This window comes from Ambystoma mexicanum, chromosome 11 (assembly GCF_040938575.1).
Source record: "Ambystoma mexicanum isolate Mex_15411 chromosome 11, UKY_AmexF1_1, whole genome shotgun sequence".
Taxonomy (NCBI): domain Eukaryota; kingdom Metazoa; phylum Chordata; class Amphibia; order Caudata; family Ambystomatidae; genus Ambystoma; species Ambystoma mexicanum.
The window spans coordinates 1,182,236,620-1,182,253,917 of record NC_090934.1 but is presented as its reverse complement, the minus strand read 5'-3'; positions in this window follow the sequence as shown (position 1 = coordinate 1,182,253,917).

The window sequence follows — 17,298 nt, the reverse complement described above, 5'->3', positions numbered from 1 at the left end:
CCTACCTTCCCGCCAAGGGGAAAGCCTAAAACACAAGTAACCCCAAGTCGGTTTTCAGACCGGAATTTCAGACGCTCTGCCGACCGGCACAACATACAGATATGGGCCTTGGGTGTCCAAGCCACCAAGGAAAACAGGGAACCCCATGCATTTCCGAAAAGAGGATACACGTGGGAATCCGCAGAGGTATGATTTGGGCAAATCGCCCCAGAATTTATTACCCAGACACCCCCGCAAAGTCTGAAATGTGGGAAAACAACGCATTTTCCGCACATTTCGCTCGGCTCACCCATCGAAAACACGCCCCCAACAACACATGGCCTACCGTCCCGCGTTCCCACAGGTGTCCCAATGAAAATGGTACCTCACATGTGTGGGTGCACCTACCTGACCACCAAGGGGAAAGCCTAAAACACAATTAACCCCAGGTCTGTTTTCAGACCGGAATTTCAGAAGCTCTGCCGACCGGCAGAACATACAGATATGGGCCTCGGGTGTCCAAGCCACCAAGGAAAAAAGGGAACCCCATGCATTTCCGAAAAGAGGACACCCGTGGGAATCCTCAGAGGTATGATTTGGGCAAATCGCCCCAGAATGTATTACCCAGACACCCCTGCAAAGTCCGAAATGTGGGAAAAAAACACATTTTCCGCACATTTCGCTCAGCTCAACCATTGACACACGCCCCCAACAACACATGGCCTACCGTCCCGCATTCCCACAGGTGTCCCGATGAAAACGGTACCTCACATGTGTGGGTGCACCTACCTGGCCACCAAGGGGAAAGCCTAAAACACAAGTAACCCCAAGTCTGTTTTCAGACCGGAATTTCAGACGCTCTGCCGACCGGCACAACATACAGATATGGGCCGCGGGTGTCCAAGCCACCAAGGAAAACAGGGAACCCCATGCACTTCTGAAAAAGGGACACCCGTGGGAATCCGCAGAGGTATGATTTGGGCAAATCGCCCCAGAATGTATTACCCAGACACCCCTGCAAAGTCCGAAACATGGGAAAAAAACGCATTTTCCGCACATTTCGCTCGGCTCACCCATCGTAACACACCCCCAACAACACATGTCCTACCGTCCTGCGTTCCCACAGGTGTCCCGATGAAAACGGTACCTCACATGTGTGGGTGCACCTACCTGGCCGCCAAGGGGAAAGCCTAAAACACAAGTAACCCCAAGTCTGTTTTCAGACCGGAATTTCAGACGCTCTGCCGACCGGCACAACATACAGATATGGGCCTCGGGTGTCCAAGCCACCAAGGAAAACAGGGAACCCCATGCATTTCCGAAAAGAGGACACCCGTGGGAATCCACAGAGGTATGATTTGGGCAAATCGCCCCAGAATGTATTACCCAGACACCCCCGCAAAGTCCGAAATGTGGGAAAAAAATGCATTTTACGCACATTTCGCTCGGCTCACCCATCGAAACACGCCCCAAACAACACATGGCCTACCGTCCCGCGTTCCCACAGGTGTCCCAATGAAAAGGGTACCTCACATGTGTGGTTGCACCTACCTGGCCGCCAAGGGGAAGGCGTAAAACACAAGTAACCCCAAGTCTGTTTTCAGACCGGAATTTCAGACGCTCTGCCGACCGGCACAGCATACAGATATGGGCCTTGGGTGTCCAAGTCACCAAGGAAAACAGGGAACCCCATGCATTTCCGAAAAGAGGACACCCGTGGGAATCCGCAGAGGTATGATTTGGGCAAATCGCCCCAGAATGTATTACCCAGACACCCCCGCAAAGTCCGAAATGTGGGAAAAAAATGCATTTTACGCACATTTCGCTCGGCTCACCCATCGAAACACGCCCCAAACAACACATGGCCTACCGTCCCGCGTTCCCACAGGTGTCCCAATGAAAAGGGTACCTCACATGTGTGGTTGCACCTACCTCGCCTACAAGGGGAAAGCCTAAAACATAAGTAACCCCAACTCTGTTTTCAGACCGGAATTTCAGACGCTCTGCCGACCGGCACAACATACAGATATGGGCCTCGGGTGTCCAAGCCACCAAGGAAAACAGGGAACCCCATGCATTTCCAAAAAGAGGATACCCGTGGGAATCCGGAGAGGTATGATTTGGGCAAATCGCCCCAGAATTTATTACCCAGACACCCCCGCAAAGTACGAAATGTGGGGAAAAAAATGAATTTTCTGCACATTTCGCTCAGGTAACCGATCGAAACAAGCCCCCAACAACACATGGCCTACCGTCCCGCGTTTCCACAGGTGTCCCGATTAAAACGGTACCTCACATGTGTGGGTGCACCTACCTGGCCGCCAAGGGAAAAGCCTAAAACACAAGTAACCCCAAGTCTGTTTTCAGACCGGAATTTCAGACGCTCTGCCGACCGGCACAGCATACAGATATGGGCCGCGGGTGTCCAAGCCACCAAGGAAAACAGGAAACCCCATGCATTTACGAAAAGAGGACACCCGTGGGAATCCACAGAGGTAAGATTTGGGCAAATCGCCCCAGAATTTATTACCCAGACACCTCCGCAAAGTCCGAAATGTGGGGAAAAAAAACGAATTTTCCGCACATTTCGCTCGGCTCACCCATTGAAACACGCCCCCAACAACACATGGTCTAAAGTCCTGCATTCCCACAGGTGTCCCGATGAAAACGGTACCTCACATGTGTGGGTGCACCTACCTGGCGGCCAAGGGGAAAGCCTAAAACACAAGTAACCCCAAGTCTGTTTTCAGACTGGAATTTCAGACGCTCTGCCGACCGGCACAACATACAGATATGGACCCCGGGTCTCCAAGCCACCAAGGAAAATAGGGAAGGGAACCTCATGCATTTCCGAAAAGAGGACACCCATGGGAATCAGCAGAGGTATGATTTGCGCACATCGCCCCAGAATTTATTACCGAGACATCCCCGCAAAGTCCAAAATGTGGGAAAAAAACACATTTTCCACACATTTCGTTCGGCTCACCGGCTCACCCATCGAAACACACCCCCAACAACACATGGCCTACCGTCCCACGTTCCCACAGGTATCCTGATGAAAACGGTACCTCACATGTGTGGGTGCACCTACCTGGCCGCCAAGGGGAAAGCCTAAAACACAATTAACCCCAGGTCTGTTTTCAGACCGGAATTTCAGAAGCTCTGCCGACCGGCAGAACATACAGATATGGGCCTCGGGTGTCCAAGCCACCAAGGAAAAAAGGGAACCCCATGCATTTCCGAAAAGAGGACACCCGTGGGAATCCTCAGAGGTATGATTTGGGCAAATCGCCCCAGAATGTATTACCCAGACACCCCTGCAAAGTCCGAAATGTGGGAAAAAAACACATTTTCCGCACATTTCGCTCAGCTCAACCATTGACACACGCCCCCAACAACACATGGCCTACCGTCCCGCATTCCCACAGGTGTCCCGATGAAAACGGTACCTCACATGTGTGGGTGCACCTACCTGGCCACCAAGGGGAAAGCCTAAAACACAAGTAACCCCAAGTCTGTTTTCAGACCGGAATTTCAGACGCTCTGCCGACCGGCACAACATACAGATATGGGCCGCGGGTGTCCAAGCCACCAAGGAAAACAGGGAACCCCATGCACTTCTGAAAAAGGGACACCCGTGGGAATCCGCAGAGGTATGATTTGGGCAAATCGCCCCAGAATGTATTACCCAGACACCCCTGCAAAGTCCGAAACATGGGAAAAAAACGCATTTTCCGCACATTTCGCTCGGCTCACCCATCGTAACACACCCCCAACAACACATGTCCTACCGTCCTGCGTTCCCACAGGTGTCCCGATGAAAACGGTACCTCACATGTGTGGGTGCACCTACCTGGCCGCCAAGGGGAAAGCCTAAAACACAAGTAACCCCAAGTCTGTTTTCAGACCGGAATTTCAGACGCTCTGCCGACCGGCACAACATACAGATATGGGCCTCGGGTGTCCAAGCCACCAAGGAAAACAGGGAACCCCATGCATTTCCGAAAAGAGGACACCCGTGGGAATCCACAGAGGTATGATTTGGGCAAATCGCCCCAGAATGTATTACCCAGACACCCCCGCAAAGTCCGAAATGTGGGAAAAAAATGCATTTTACGCACATTTCGCTCGGCTCACCCATCGAAACACGCCCCAAACAACACATGGCCTACCGTCCCGCGTTCCCACAGGTGTCCCAATGAAAAGGGTACCTCACATGTGTGGTTGCACCTACCTGGCCGCCAAGGGGAAGGCGTAAAACACAAGTAACCCCAAGTCTGTTTTCAGACCGGAATTTCAGACGCTCTGCCGACCGGCACAGCATACAGATATGGGCCTTGGGTGTCCAAGTCACCAAGGAAAACAGGGAACCCCATGCATTTCCGAAAAGAGGACACCCGTGGGAATCCGCAGAGGTATGATTTGGGCAAATCGCCCCAGAATGTATTACCCAGACACCCCCGCAAAGTCCGAAATGTGGGAAAAAAATGCATTTTACGCACATTTCGCTCGGCTCACCCATCGAAACACGCCCCAAACAACACATGGCCTACCGTCCCGCGTTCCCACAGGTGTCCCAATGAAAAGGGTACCTCACATGTGTGGTTGCACCTACCTCGCCTACAAGGGGAAAGCCTAAAACATAAGTAACCCCAACTCTGTTTTCAGACCGGAATTTCAGACGCTCTGCCGACCGGCACAACATACAGATATGGGCCTCGGGTGTCCAAGCCACCAAGGAAAACAGGGAACCCCATGCATTTCCAAAAAGAGGATACCCGTGGGAATCCGGAGAGGTATGATTTGGGCAAATCGCCCCAGAATTTATTACCCAGACACCCCCGCAAAGTACGAAATGTGGGGAAAAAAATGAATTTTCTGCACATTTCGCTCAGGTAACCGATCGAAACAAGCCCCCAACAACACATGGCCTACCGTCCCGCGTTTCCACAGGTGTCCCGATTAAAACGGAACCTCACATGTGTGGGTGCACCTACCTGGCCGCCAAGGGAAAAGCCTAAAACACAAGTAACCCCAAGTCTGTTTTCAGACCGGAATTTCAGACGCTCTGCCGACCGGCACAGCATACAGATATGGGCCGCGGGTGTCCAAGCCACCAAGGAAAACAGGAAACCCCATGCATTTACGAAAAGAGGACACCCGTGGGAATCCACAGAGGTAAGATTTGGGCAAATCGCCCCAGAATTTATTACCCAGACACCTCCGCAAAGTCCGAAATGTGGGGAAAAAAAACGAATTTTCCGCACATTTCGCTCGGCTCACCCATTGAAACACGCCCCCAACAACACATGGTCTAAAGTCCTGCATTCCCACAGGTGTCCCGATGAAAACGGTACCTCACATGTGTGGGTGCACCTACCTGGCGGCCAAGGGGAAAGCCTAAAACACAAGTAACCCCAAGTCTGTTTTCAGACTGGAATTTCAGACGCTCTGCCGACCGGCACAACATACAGATATGGACCCCGGGTCTCCAAGCCACCAAGGAAAACAGGGAACCTCATGCATTTCCGAAAAGAGGACACCCATGGGAATCAGCAGAGGTATGATTTGCGCACATCGCCCCAGAATTTATTACCGAGACATCCCCGCAAAGTCCAAAATGTGGGAAAAAAACACATTTTCCACACATTTCGTTCGGCTCACCGGCTCACCCATCGAAACACACCCCCAACAACACATGGCCTACCGTCCCACGTTCCCACAGGTATCCTGATGAAAACGGTACCTCACATGTGTGGGTGCACCTACCTGGCCGCCAAGGGGAAAGCCTAAAACACGAGTAACCCCAAGTCTGTTTTCAGACCGGAATTTCAGACTCTCTGCCGACCGGCACAACATACAGATATGGGCCTCGGGTGTCCAAGCCACCAAGGAAAACAGCGACCCCCATGCATTTCCAAAAAGAAGACACCCGTGGGAATCCGCAGAGGTATGATTTGTGCAAATTGCCCCAGGATTTATTACCCAGACACCCCTACAAAGTCCGAAATGTGGGAAAATAAACGCATTTTCCGCACATTTCGCTCGGCTCACCCATCAAAACACGTCCCCAACAACACATGGCCTACCGTCCTGCATTCCCACAGGTGTCCCGATGAAAACGGTACCTCACATGTGTGGGTGCACCTACCTGGCGGCCAAGGGGAAAGCCTAAAACACAAGTAACCCCAAGTCTGTTTTCAGACTGGAATTTCAGACGCTCTGCCGACCGGCACAACATACAGATATGGACCCCGGGTCTCCAAGCCACCAAGGAAAACAGGGAACCCCATGCATTTCCGAAAAGAGGACACCCATGGGAATCAGCAGAGGTATGATTTGCGCACATCGCCCCAGAATTTATTACCCAGACATCCCCGCAAAGTCCAAAATGTGGGAAAAAAACACATTTTCCACACATTTCGTTCGGCTCACCGGCTCACCCATCGAAACACGCCCCCAACAACACATGGCCTACCGTCCCACGTTCCCACAGGTATCCCGATGAAAACGGTACCTCACATGTGTGGGTGCACCTACCTGGCCGCCAAGGGGAAAGCCTAAAACACGAGTAACCCCAAGTCTGTTTTCAGACCGGAATTTCAGACTCTCTGCCGACCGGCACAACATACAGATATGGGCCTCGGGTGTCCAAGCCACCAAGGAAAACAGCGACCCCCATGCATTTCCGAAAAGAAGACACCCGTGGGAATCCGCAGAGGTATGATTTGTGCAAATTGCCCCAGGATTTATTACCCAGACACCCCTACAAAGTCCGAAATGTGGGAAAATAGACGCATTTTCCGCACATTTCGCTCGGCTCACCCATCAAAACACGTCCCCAACAACACATGGCCTACAGTCCAGGGTTCCCACAGGTGTCCCGATGAAAACGGTACCTCACATGTGTGGGTGCACCTACCTGGCGGCCAAGGGGAAAGCCTAAAACACAAGTAACCCCAAGTCTGTTTTCAGACTGGAATTTCAGACGCTCTGCCGACCGCACAACATACAGATATGGGCCTCGGGTGTCCATGTCACCAAGGAAAACACGGAACCCCATGCATTTCCGAAAAGAGGACACCCGTGGGAATTCGCAGAGGTATGATTTGGGCAAATCGCCCCAGAATTTATTAACCAGACACCCCCACTAAGTCCGAAATGTGGGAAAAAAATGCATTTTCCGCACATTTCGCTCGGCTCACCCATCGAAACATACCCCCAACAACACATGGCCTACCGTCCCGCGTTCCCACCGGTGTCGCGATGAAAATGGTACCTCACATGTGTGGGTGCACCTACCTGGCCGCCAAGGGGAAAGCCTAAAACACAAGTAACCCCAAGTCTGTTTTCAGACCGGAACTTCAGATGCTCTGCCGACCGGCACAGCATACAGATTTGGGCTTAGGGTGTCGAAGCCAGCAAGGAAAACAGGGAACCCCATGCATTTCCCAAAAGAGGACACCTGTGGGAATCCACAGAGGTATGATTTGGGCAAATTGCCCCAGAATATATTACGCAGAACCCCAGACAAAGTGAACATTGTGTTTTTTCCCCACAAAATATCACACATTGTCGGGATTGTGGCTAATAAAAACTGGGGCAATTTGCGCAAGGCAGACCTCTGTGGATTACCACGGGTGTCCTCTTTTGCAAAATGCATGGGGTTCCCTGTTTTCCTTGCTGGCTTCGACACCCTGGGCCCAAATCTGTAGGTTGCCCACATGAACAAAATGGGCAGTGGCGCAAGGCTTGGGCTTACCAGTGGGTTACCCTTTTCCTTTTGCACCCCCGGTAGGTGCACCCACACATGTGAGGTACCGTTTTCATTGGGACACCTGTGGGAACGCGGGACGGTAGGCCATGTGTTGTTGAGGGCGTGTTTCAATGGGTGAGCCGAGCGAAATGTGCGGAAAATGTGTTTATTTTCCCACATTTCGGACTTTGTAGGGGTGTCTGGGTAATAAATCCTGGGGCGAGTTGCACAAATCATACCTCTGCGGATTCCCACCAAATGGTGCCTGCGGCTAGAGTGATACTCTTTAAGTCGCTGTTATCCACCTCTATTGGAATGGTGTCATGTTCTATATTGACTAGTGGTGTTGGGTTTACCCCCAACCCTTGCTGTTGGAGAGAAGCATTTAGATGAATATAGGCATCAGGGTTTTTCAATTTCTGTCCTGTTTTAACTTTCACTTCCAGGGAGAATTGTTGGGTCCTTTCTGGGATGGTGACTTCCTCTCCAATCTGAATTTCAACTGCATAAGGCAGCAGTTGAGCTAACCTAAATGCTTTCTCTGGATCATCAAAGCCCATGGGATTATCCGCTAATCGGGACCAAGCTTTGAAGTTTATTAGGTCCAAACTAATGGCAAAGTGATTGAGAATATCACTGCCTAAGTAAAAGGCGGAAGTGACGTCTCGCACGACCCAACAATTATGAACTATGCTCTTGTTGCCTATGGAGATTTTGAGCATACACCTGCTTGGCAGGAGATGTTTGGAATTGGGTGTTTCCAGATCCATTTCCCATTTGTCAATCAGTCTAAATGTGGGAATGGCTGGATCTTTTGGGAGTTGGCGGAACATGGCTTCGCTGATGAAGCTCTTACCATTGTTCACACACACTCGGGCGAGAACAGAGTCCTTCCCTTCATTTAACTGAACAGGGATGAACAACTGCTCTCCAATTTGCTGAATATCAGCCAGGCTCTGAGCTGATTTCACATCTTTCTGAACTATAGGAGTGGGAATGTCTGATTGTGGATTGTGTTTCCTTCCAGTGTGGAATACCACCTTAAACTGGAAGGAAGGTTGATTTTCAGAAATAGAGAGGACCCCCCATCACCAGTTTGTTGTCCTACTGCTATTACTGTCACGTCTGGAATTTGGTTGTTCTGGAAGTGAAATTCTACTTGGTCAGATTTTTGTTCAACCATGTGGCATGTGCCGTTTAAACTAACATGGTTGACACTCTGTTTTAACTTTATTGGTCAGCTAGTCTGGGTCCAGAGGACTTTGTCTATGCAATCTATTAGGGGTGACAACCTTCTCAGGAGGTCATTCCCTAGTAAACAAGGGGTGTCCTCTGGAGTCACAACTATGACCGGGTGCTTCACCTTGTGTTGCCCAATTTTAATGTCCAAATCCGCAGTCCCCTCGACGGGAATTTCCTTCCCGTCAAAGTTTTGCAGTTGTCCAGGAAGAGAGGTGAGGGGAATTCGGTATCTCTCCCCCCTTCCTGAATTCAGTTCATCAAAGGCCTTTTTGGACAGAAGGGTAGCTTGGGATCCAGTGTCCACCAGTGCCCAAATTGTACCCTGCCCCTGTACTTGAACCGGGGCATAGTATCTTCCCTCCTTCTCTGCAAGGGGGCACAGATAATGCACATTTTTGGACAACTGGTGGGCTAATTTTCTAGTTTTCGACACTGATACAGAGGTGATTTGGGCAGAATTCTGTGGACAGTCTTGGGAATCTGAAAGAAAAGGGTGGCAGCTAGAGATGGGAGAGGTTTTGAGTTCCCCTGGTTCCGGTTCTGGGCCGCCCCCCCCCCTTTTGGAGGCAGTCACCAGGATGGGTTTGAACCAGGGGATTTTCATGCTGTTGGTTCTGGGATTGGATGATGGGCGGCGCTAGCTCAGTCCCCACATCTGCCCAGTCTGAATTTGAATCCCTTGGGAACCATGTTTCCTTGGCAGGAGTTCTCCCATCTCTGAAGAAGAAGATCCTTTTCCCAGGATCCTCTGAGGATCCCTCTCCTTCAAAGCGGAAGATTTGTACCTCCTCCTCAAAATGGGTCTGTTTGAGTCCTTTGTTTCTCCTACTACCCCTCTGCTCCTTGGGTGGCAGACTTTCAGGGGCAGGAGATTCTGTTTCCGGTTCCTGGGTTTCCCCGGGCTCTTTACAAGTGGGGAAGGAAGCTTCCTCCAAGGCTTTACACCCCCCTTTCCCTTGTGCCTCCTCCCTGGGAACCGGTGGGTTGTTGGGGTGCTGCCCTCGTCATTGTTCTGGAGCACCAGGTCCAGAGTTTGGGCCATTCTGTGCCGCCACACCCATCTGAGGGTTCTGCTGAGCCCTCAGCATGCGACCCAGATCCTGTGCCATATTTTGGACCTGGCGCTCTAGCTGTGAAACCCGCTCAGGCTGATACAGGGTTCTGTTTTCTCCCCTGGGCTGATCCCGGGAAGGGTAGCTATCCCTTCTCTGGTAGTACCCCGAGTTGTGAAGATTTGGGTATCCCTCCACCCTTGGCCTCCCCTCTCCTGGATTACGTTGTCTAGGTTCAGGAAAGTGGGGAAAGAAGGATGGATTATTCTGGGGTTGAAGTTTTGTGGATACCTGGGGAAAAAGTTCTGCCCAGGATTTGGGGAATTTCTGCCCTCCTGGGGAAAGTTAGGAGGGAAGTTCCCTGGGTTAGATGCTTGGTTGGATCCCCCCTTGGGCTGGAGGGGTCCACACATAACCCAGGATGGGTCTGTTCCTCTTGTAGCGAGGACTTACATAGTCAGGGGAGTGAGGGATACCATTTGTGGGACTACCTCCTTGGCTCCCTGACTGTGACTGGCCCGAGGGCCTTCTGGGCTTGGAATTATTGTGCTGTGCAGGTGGGTTTTTAGGCCCCCCCATCTCCAAATCTAAAATGGGGGAAACCTTTTCCTCTGCCACCTTGGCAGCGGCAGGGGGGTTGGTTGTTTTGGGGCTTTTCTGAGCATTCTTGTTTTTCTATGGACTTGTGCACCTCATAGATCCGGGTGGCCTGTTCAATGACCCAGTCTAGCGATCTTTTCTCATGAAAATCTCTCACTAGCTGGGTCATGATGTATTTCGGTAAAGCATGGAAAAAAGTATTAACAAATTCTTTATTGTCCATGCGCACCCTTCTGGTAGTCTGCACAAAGGCACGCTTTAGTTCCTGCACAAATTCTTGTGGGGCCTGATCCTCCCCACATTGCAAATTGTAGGCTGCCTTGCAAGCCTCTTGGGGATTTCTGTGAACAGAAAAATGCTTCAAGATGGCCGCCCTATATGTGGACCATCTTGAATGATTTTGGTCCTCCAGCCCCGCAAAGAAACTGGAGTATTCTGGGGAGAATGTCCATTTCACATACTGGATGCAGCTACTGCTGTCTTTCAAATGGAAAGTCTCCATCATTTGCTCAAGAATACCTATCATTCTTATGATAAGGAGTGATGACGCTCCTTATTGCCTTGATCTCTTTTAAGGGGTCCTTAAGCAGGGCCCTTTTTGCCTTATTGGCCTTCTTGGTTCGGGTAACCCTGGTCCATTCATCCTGTGACTCAGAGGCACTGCTCCCAGAGGTGCCCGTCTGGTCTTCTAGGTTCTCCTGGATTCTGCGAGCCTGGAAATAGCTGGCAGAATGCGGGGACCTAGTCTCCTGTGTCCTGGTGGTGCTCAGAGGAGTCTTCTGATTCCTCCTTGCTCCCTGGAATTGATGGGTACCACCCCCACTGTCCTAACTGGGCAGAGGTTTTCGGGATGCCCTTAGTGGGCCTACTCTCCTGGAGTTCCCCACTAAACTTCACAGTACTTGGGTGCCCATACCCATATGCCCGCCCATCCATGCCTGGGAGGTGCTGGTCCACGAGTCCCATGTTCAGGTGTTTCCCTTTCCCAGCAAACCTCATCTCTATCAGCCCCTGCTCCCTGTTGCTATGCAAGAACCTGAGCTTACTGTTCCTCAATCAAGGCCTTACTAGTCTCTATCAGTCTCTCTTGCATGACTATCTGTCTGAGGAGCCTATCATTGTTCTCACAGAGAGCCTAATTTTCTCTCTGTGCTCCCTGGTTTGTCTTTGAGGACTGGGACAGTCTTTGCTGCAGGAGGGTTACCTCCTGAGTCCCGTCCCTACTAACCTGCTCCTTTCTTGCCAGAGCATCTTCCACCCTCCTGGTGTGCTCTAACAAGTTTTGATGCTCTTTTTGGAGGTCACCCAGTCCCTGGAGGGCCAGGTGATTTTCTTCCAGTTTTCCTTTTAAGTGGCAGACTTCCTGGCCTAAGGTGTCCCTTTCCTGAGCAAGAGCCTGCCTCTGTGCCACCAGGTCGTCCCTCTGTCTTTGAAGGGCACCAGCTTTCTGGCGCTCTTCCTCAAATTCTGCCTGGGTGTCCAGGTCTTTCAGAAATAATTTGTTGCTCTCTGCCTTCTCCCTATCTAGGTGGCTTTGCAGGGTGACTACCTGCTCTGCACATACCCTGTTGAAGTCCAGTTGTTGCACCAGCTTTTTCTGGCTCTGCAGTAGGGAGTCCAAACCTTCTTGGCACTCCTTCAGCAAGGCCAGAATTCTGGTATCCTGGTCTGACTTTTCCTGCTGCTGGATACCCATGTCCTCTTTTATTTTAATTAAATACTGCCTACTTTTGTTTTCTGACTCCTGGCTCCTCTGCAGCCCCTGCTCAGACGAGTCCAGATCAGATTGGGCCTTTTCTAATGCCACCAGTTGCCTACTTTCCAGATCTTGGCCTTCAGCATATTGATCCTGTATGGCTCCAATAGACAAATATAGATATGCAGCGATCTTGGCAATCTTGTTGTGCTCATCCTTGTCCTTAGGGGCCATATATAGTTCGCTCAGGGCCATATGTAATGGACCCTGGTCTCTCCATATATCTGACCCTGTTGCAGTGATCTGTGGTGTGATTGCCTGCAACCACACATTCTGGTCCTGCTCAGCCCACTCACCTCTCAGAAATAACTCATGTAAAAGGTGCTCTCTAGCTATCTTGATGTCTACCAATGTCGCCATTCTGGAAATGGATTTCCTTCCTGACTTACAGAAGTTTATTATTTTATCTTTGCAAAACAGACGTTTCCTTAGAGCGTTCCCGTTTGAGGGGTGCTTTTACAGCGTAACACAGCGTGGTAGCCCAACAGGATTTATGTATCCTATTAGTTAGCACACTGTATTAAGCTACACAAGTCGTAGATCTACTCCAGAATTCCCGGCCACAAGCCCCCAATCTGTAAGTGATTTCAATCCAGCACTCCAGCTAAATCAATGCCTAGTATGGTATGCCCAATGGAAACCCTTATTTATATATTTCTATGTCAAAGTTCTTTTAATTCTGGATGATGTACCCTTATATAACACCCCTCTCTTTGAATCCCCCGGCCTCACTGAGCCAAGAAGAAGGTTTGTTTTGTAAATTAAAAGATTTATTTGAAGAGTTGAATAATATATAGATTAAACTTTTATGAATATGAATAATATCTGAATAGCACACTTATGAATATGAACAATGATCAGCAATGGGTAATATTACAATATCAACAATCTCTTTAATCAATTAGGAGTAGAAATAGGAAGAATAACATAGCAGAGAATACTATGTATGGTTCAAGGAAATGCAAGGATAGGAAAGAATGCAACACAGAAGTAAGACTTGATATGACTTCAATCAACAGATAATATGATCACTCTTTCCCCCTGTTACTAGCCCCCCCCGGTGTGCAATATGAAGAGGTGGAAGAGGGCACACAGATTTTAGGAATAACACCCAATAATGCAGTTCAATCTCAGTTCTCCCAGCAAGCTTAGAGAGAACAGGTATGATTTTAAAACAGGTCAATCGCTTTTAAATGTGATATGTAATTTATGGAAAAATGCTAAAAATGACTTTAATTCGCTAAAGGAGATTCAGAAATAGTGAGAGTTACTTTGGATTGGTTCAGGTCAACACTAGCAATGATTATAGAATGTTTCTCAGATTGAAAACGAAATTCAGAAGTTGAAAGCAAGAAATAGCTGTTTTTCTGTGGAGTGAAATTTAGCCAAATTGCAAATCCGCGGCAACTTTTCTGTGTGCGGGAAACACGATTACAGCAAAACTATACGGAATTGGAATTTCGTCTCTAGGACGTGCGGTTCGAAAGTTACAGCGGTTTTTGTGAAGGTAGATTTTTCTCTAAAAGAGTCAAGATTTCAAAATGAAAGATGTGTTGTTGAAGATTTGGAACAAAGATTTCTTAACACTAGAGAGTCTATGGAGCCGCAAACTACACGACAACCCAACCACCTATCCAGAGGCGCCTAAGATGGTTTCTGTCTGAACGAGACAATTGCCTTTCTCGAGAAAATATGTATTAGCGCCAAGATGATTATCACTACAATTATCAAAGATTATGTGGAGGAGAGAAGAACTTAGGATAGACAACAGAGATTCAATAATGCAGTTATGAATAGGTTGGAATGGTTGGATTGGGTTACTTAATACTAAGAGGTTGGTTATGGCCAGTTCTACACTAAATAATTACAACTATGGCTTTGAAATGGAATGGGCCCGTCAAAGATCTGGTCAAAGGTTTGGACTTCACTTGCCACCGGACAGGATCAGGGCACCTGGACTCTGCTCTCAGCAATGCACTCTGGTCTGCGTGGCCTCTTGGACTGGATCTGACAGGTTCTGGGTTACAGCTCTGCTCTGCGGGTCTGGATCTGAATCTTGGTTCTAGCACGGGGTTCTTGTCCAGAACAGCAAAACAGCTCAGCCAGGCTGTTGGATTTTGTGGGGTGCCCCTTGGAAGTTTAGGGGTTAGAATCAGGTTGCAAAAGGTTCTGAAGGCCTGCTGAAAATAGCTCAGTTTTTGGGTTAGGCCTCTGCTTCAGGTTTCTAGAGTTTGGTTCTCGAGTCTGGATCTTCCTGCAGGGTGCTTCGCCAAGAAATCCGTTGAGGAGTGGAAAATTGTCTCTTGGGTCCTCAACAGTCCCTATTTATCCATTTCCAAAGTGGGTGGGGATGCTGATTCTACTATGCCCAACCCTCTAAGGATCTGATAGGTCAGAGAATTTCCTGTCCCCTGATTTGAGAAAGGAGCAGTGTGTCACCCTGTGTCATCATGTGTCGTGTTTATGGCTTAGGGAAAAAATCCCTCCCCTTTGTGTCTGTACAGTATATCTTATTTTTCATAAAAAACATATTTACAATATGCACAACTTGTTAATATTACATATACACATCACAGATTAATAAGGGCATGTCTCTGTTCAAGTCCCATGTTCCTACGAGCTTTGGTTCATAAATGACAACTTTTTCATGCTTTTGGTGGGTTTCTCAATATTAGTTCTGCACCCATTTTTATACATGCATGCATATCCCATCTGGGCACATTTCTGTAATTTTTCATGTTCCTAGCATAAACACAGTAGCTACAATATTAGAAACGTTCGGGGTTCAGTCTCAGAACATCGCACAGATTCCAGCTTAGTCTTAAACTGTGAGCCACTTTTTCATTTTAACAACCTAGAAGTTTCATATTTTTGTCAGTTCGGTAAAATATTTTATAAGCATTTTTCTAAAACATACATTTGCCTCAACCTTAATCCACATTTTCAGTCTGGTCCGCCTCCAGAGCTGGGCTGAGTCAGAGGGTCACATGTCCTTCTTCCTGCCAGAGCAGTTTGCTGCCAGTCACACCTGAATTAGCATTCCTATTCAGCTCAAGGACTCCATTGTCTGCACTGAGAGCAACAGGCCAGAGTGCCCCTCCCAGTTCCTTTTCACACCAGCCTGCAATTCTCTTAGCCAAGGGCAGGGGGACGTTTCCTTTGTTCAGGGAGAATGTGTGGAATGTGTTTGAAGCACAGTGTGGGAAACTTTAACTCTTAAACCCAATGTCTGAAATTGTCTTGTCTTAAAATATAACTCACATTTTTGACAAATACATCAACCAATTTCTTACTTCAAGCCTTTTCAGAATATAGTTTTGAATTGTATCCACCTCTTAGGCTTCTGATAGCAAATCTTTCTTTGGCATAGTTTGAGTCCAATGTTCAACTTTACACAAGATAGGTTTTAAATCCCGGCTTCTGACAGGTGAGTAGCGGTGTTAAACCCATTTTTGACAGGTTTCTTCCAGCAAGCAATCCTCAAAAGTGGATTTTGTTCAGATAACATATACTTCTGTGGACATTATATTTATGTGGATTCTTGAAGTAGAATGATGTTCACCACCCAACAAGGAGGTTGGACCTTTTTGGGTGGTTTGTGAGCCATGATTTTTGCACATTTTTGACAATCAAGAAAACGGATTTCCAAACAGCTCTGTGTTTCTTTTTGGCAATCAGCATTGCTTTTTCAAGTGATTTCAGGCTACTTTGTGGGTAGCCCTATGGTGGGTTTTGGCAGTGATCTCCTGTGTTACCACTGACATAGGCAAAAGTGGATGGCGGCCTATTTTTCAGATTTTTACTGTGCACTTTCTGATGATTTTTAGCAAGCAGCATGCTTTCCGACGGCCATTTCTGATGCTTCTGCTGCCAGCAATGCACAGTAATGTTGCAGGGCCTGGACTAGTGGGTTGAGACATCCCACATTCCCACTATTCAAGGAGGGTCTCCCCAAGAGGGCAGAACAGAATCCAAGAGTTGGGACTAGCTTGGTAGCACAGGCTACCTCGATAAAGAAGAGTGGCCCTCAGGGGACACTCGTGTGTAAAAATTGATGGATGCGCCAGGGGCCACCGGTAAGGGTTTAAGGGACTCACTGACCCTCAGCACACTCCGGACCAAACTTTGGCAGTCGAGTCCACTTCGTTTGCAGGTTCATATCTGTGGATTTCAGGGGCTGCGCTCCAGGAAGGATTCCGTGGTGGGATAGGGGTGAATTCTCTGCGCCTGGTGAAGGGATCAAGCCCATTCTACTGCAGCGAGTCTGACGGAACAGGGGCACAACAGCAGGGCACCTACAAAGTTCATCACCACAGCTGGGTGACACGTTGACCGCGTATGCTCAGGTTCAGGCATACTCTACTAATTCCAGACCTAGGAATGCTAGTTGTACGAAACTCGACGCGAGTGTGCGTTATACCCACAGCTTACAGTCTCCAAATGCTCAAGTGTCAACTCGAGACAGCGGCGGTTCCAGGGCAAAGGTGCCGTGCAAGCTAATCAGTTCACTGGGGGGTCCAGGAACAATTCCGAGAAGGCTTGCTTACAGGTTAAGGTGGAGGTGCCGAGAATAGTTAGTCCCACTATTCCAATGGGTCGAAGCGCCTTTGAAGACCTTCTAGGTTTGATCAGAAATAGGGGGTCCAACAGGATGACAGCGGGCTCAGGGTGCCAAACCATCCTGTGGGTCACCAGCGGTTCCTCAGCTCTACTTCTTGGTTTCAGGATACTTGGCTCCTATCCTAAGTTCGATGAGAACTCAAGAGATCGACCTGGAATGGGTCTAAGATGCCTTCTCTTATCCATAATCTCCTTTGTGCCAAAACAAAGAGGACCCAATGAGAGATCTGCTCACATACAGCCATCCCAGACGTGGATCAATCATGGACCAAGGCGGTCCCAGTCATTCCCAG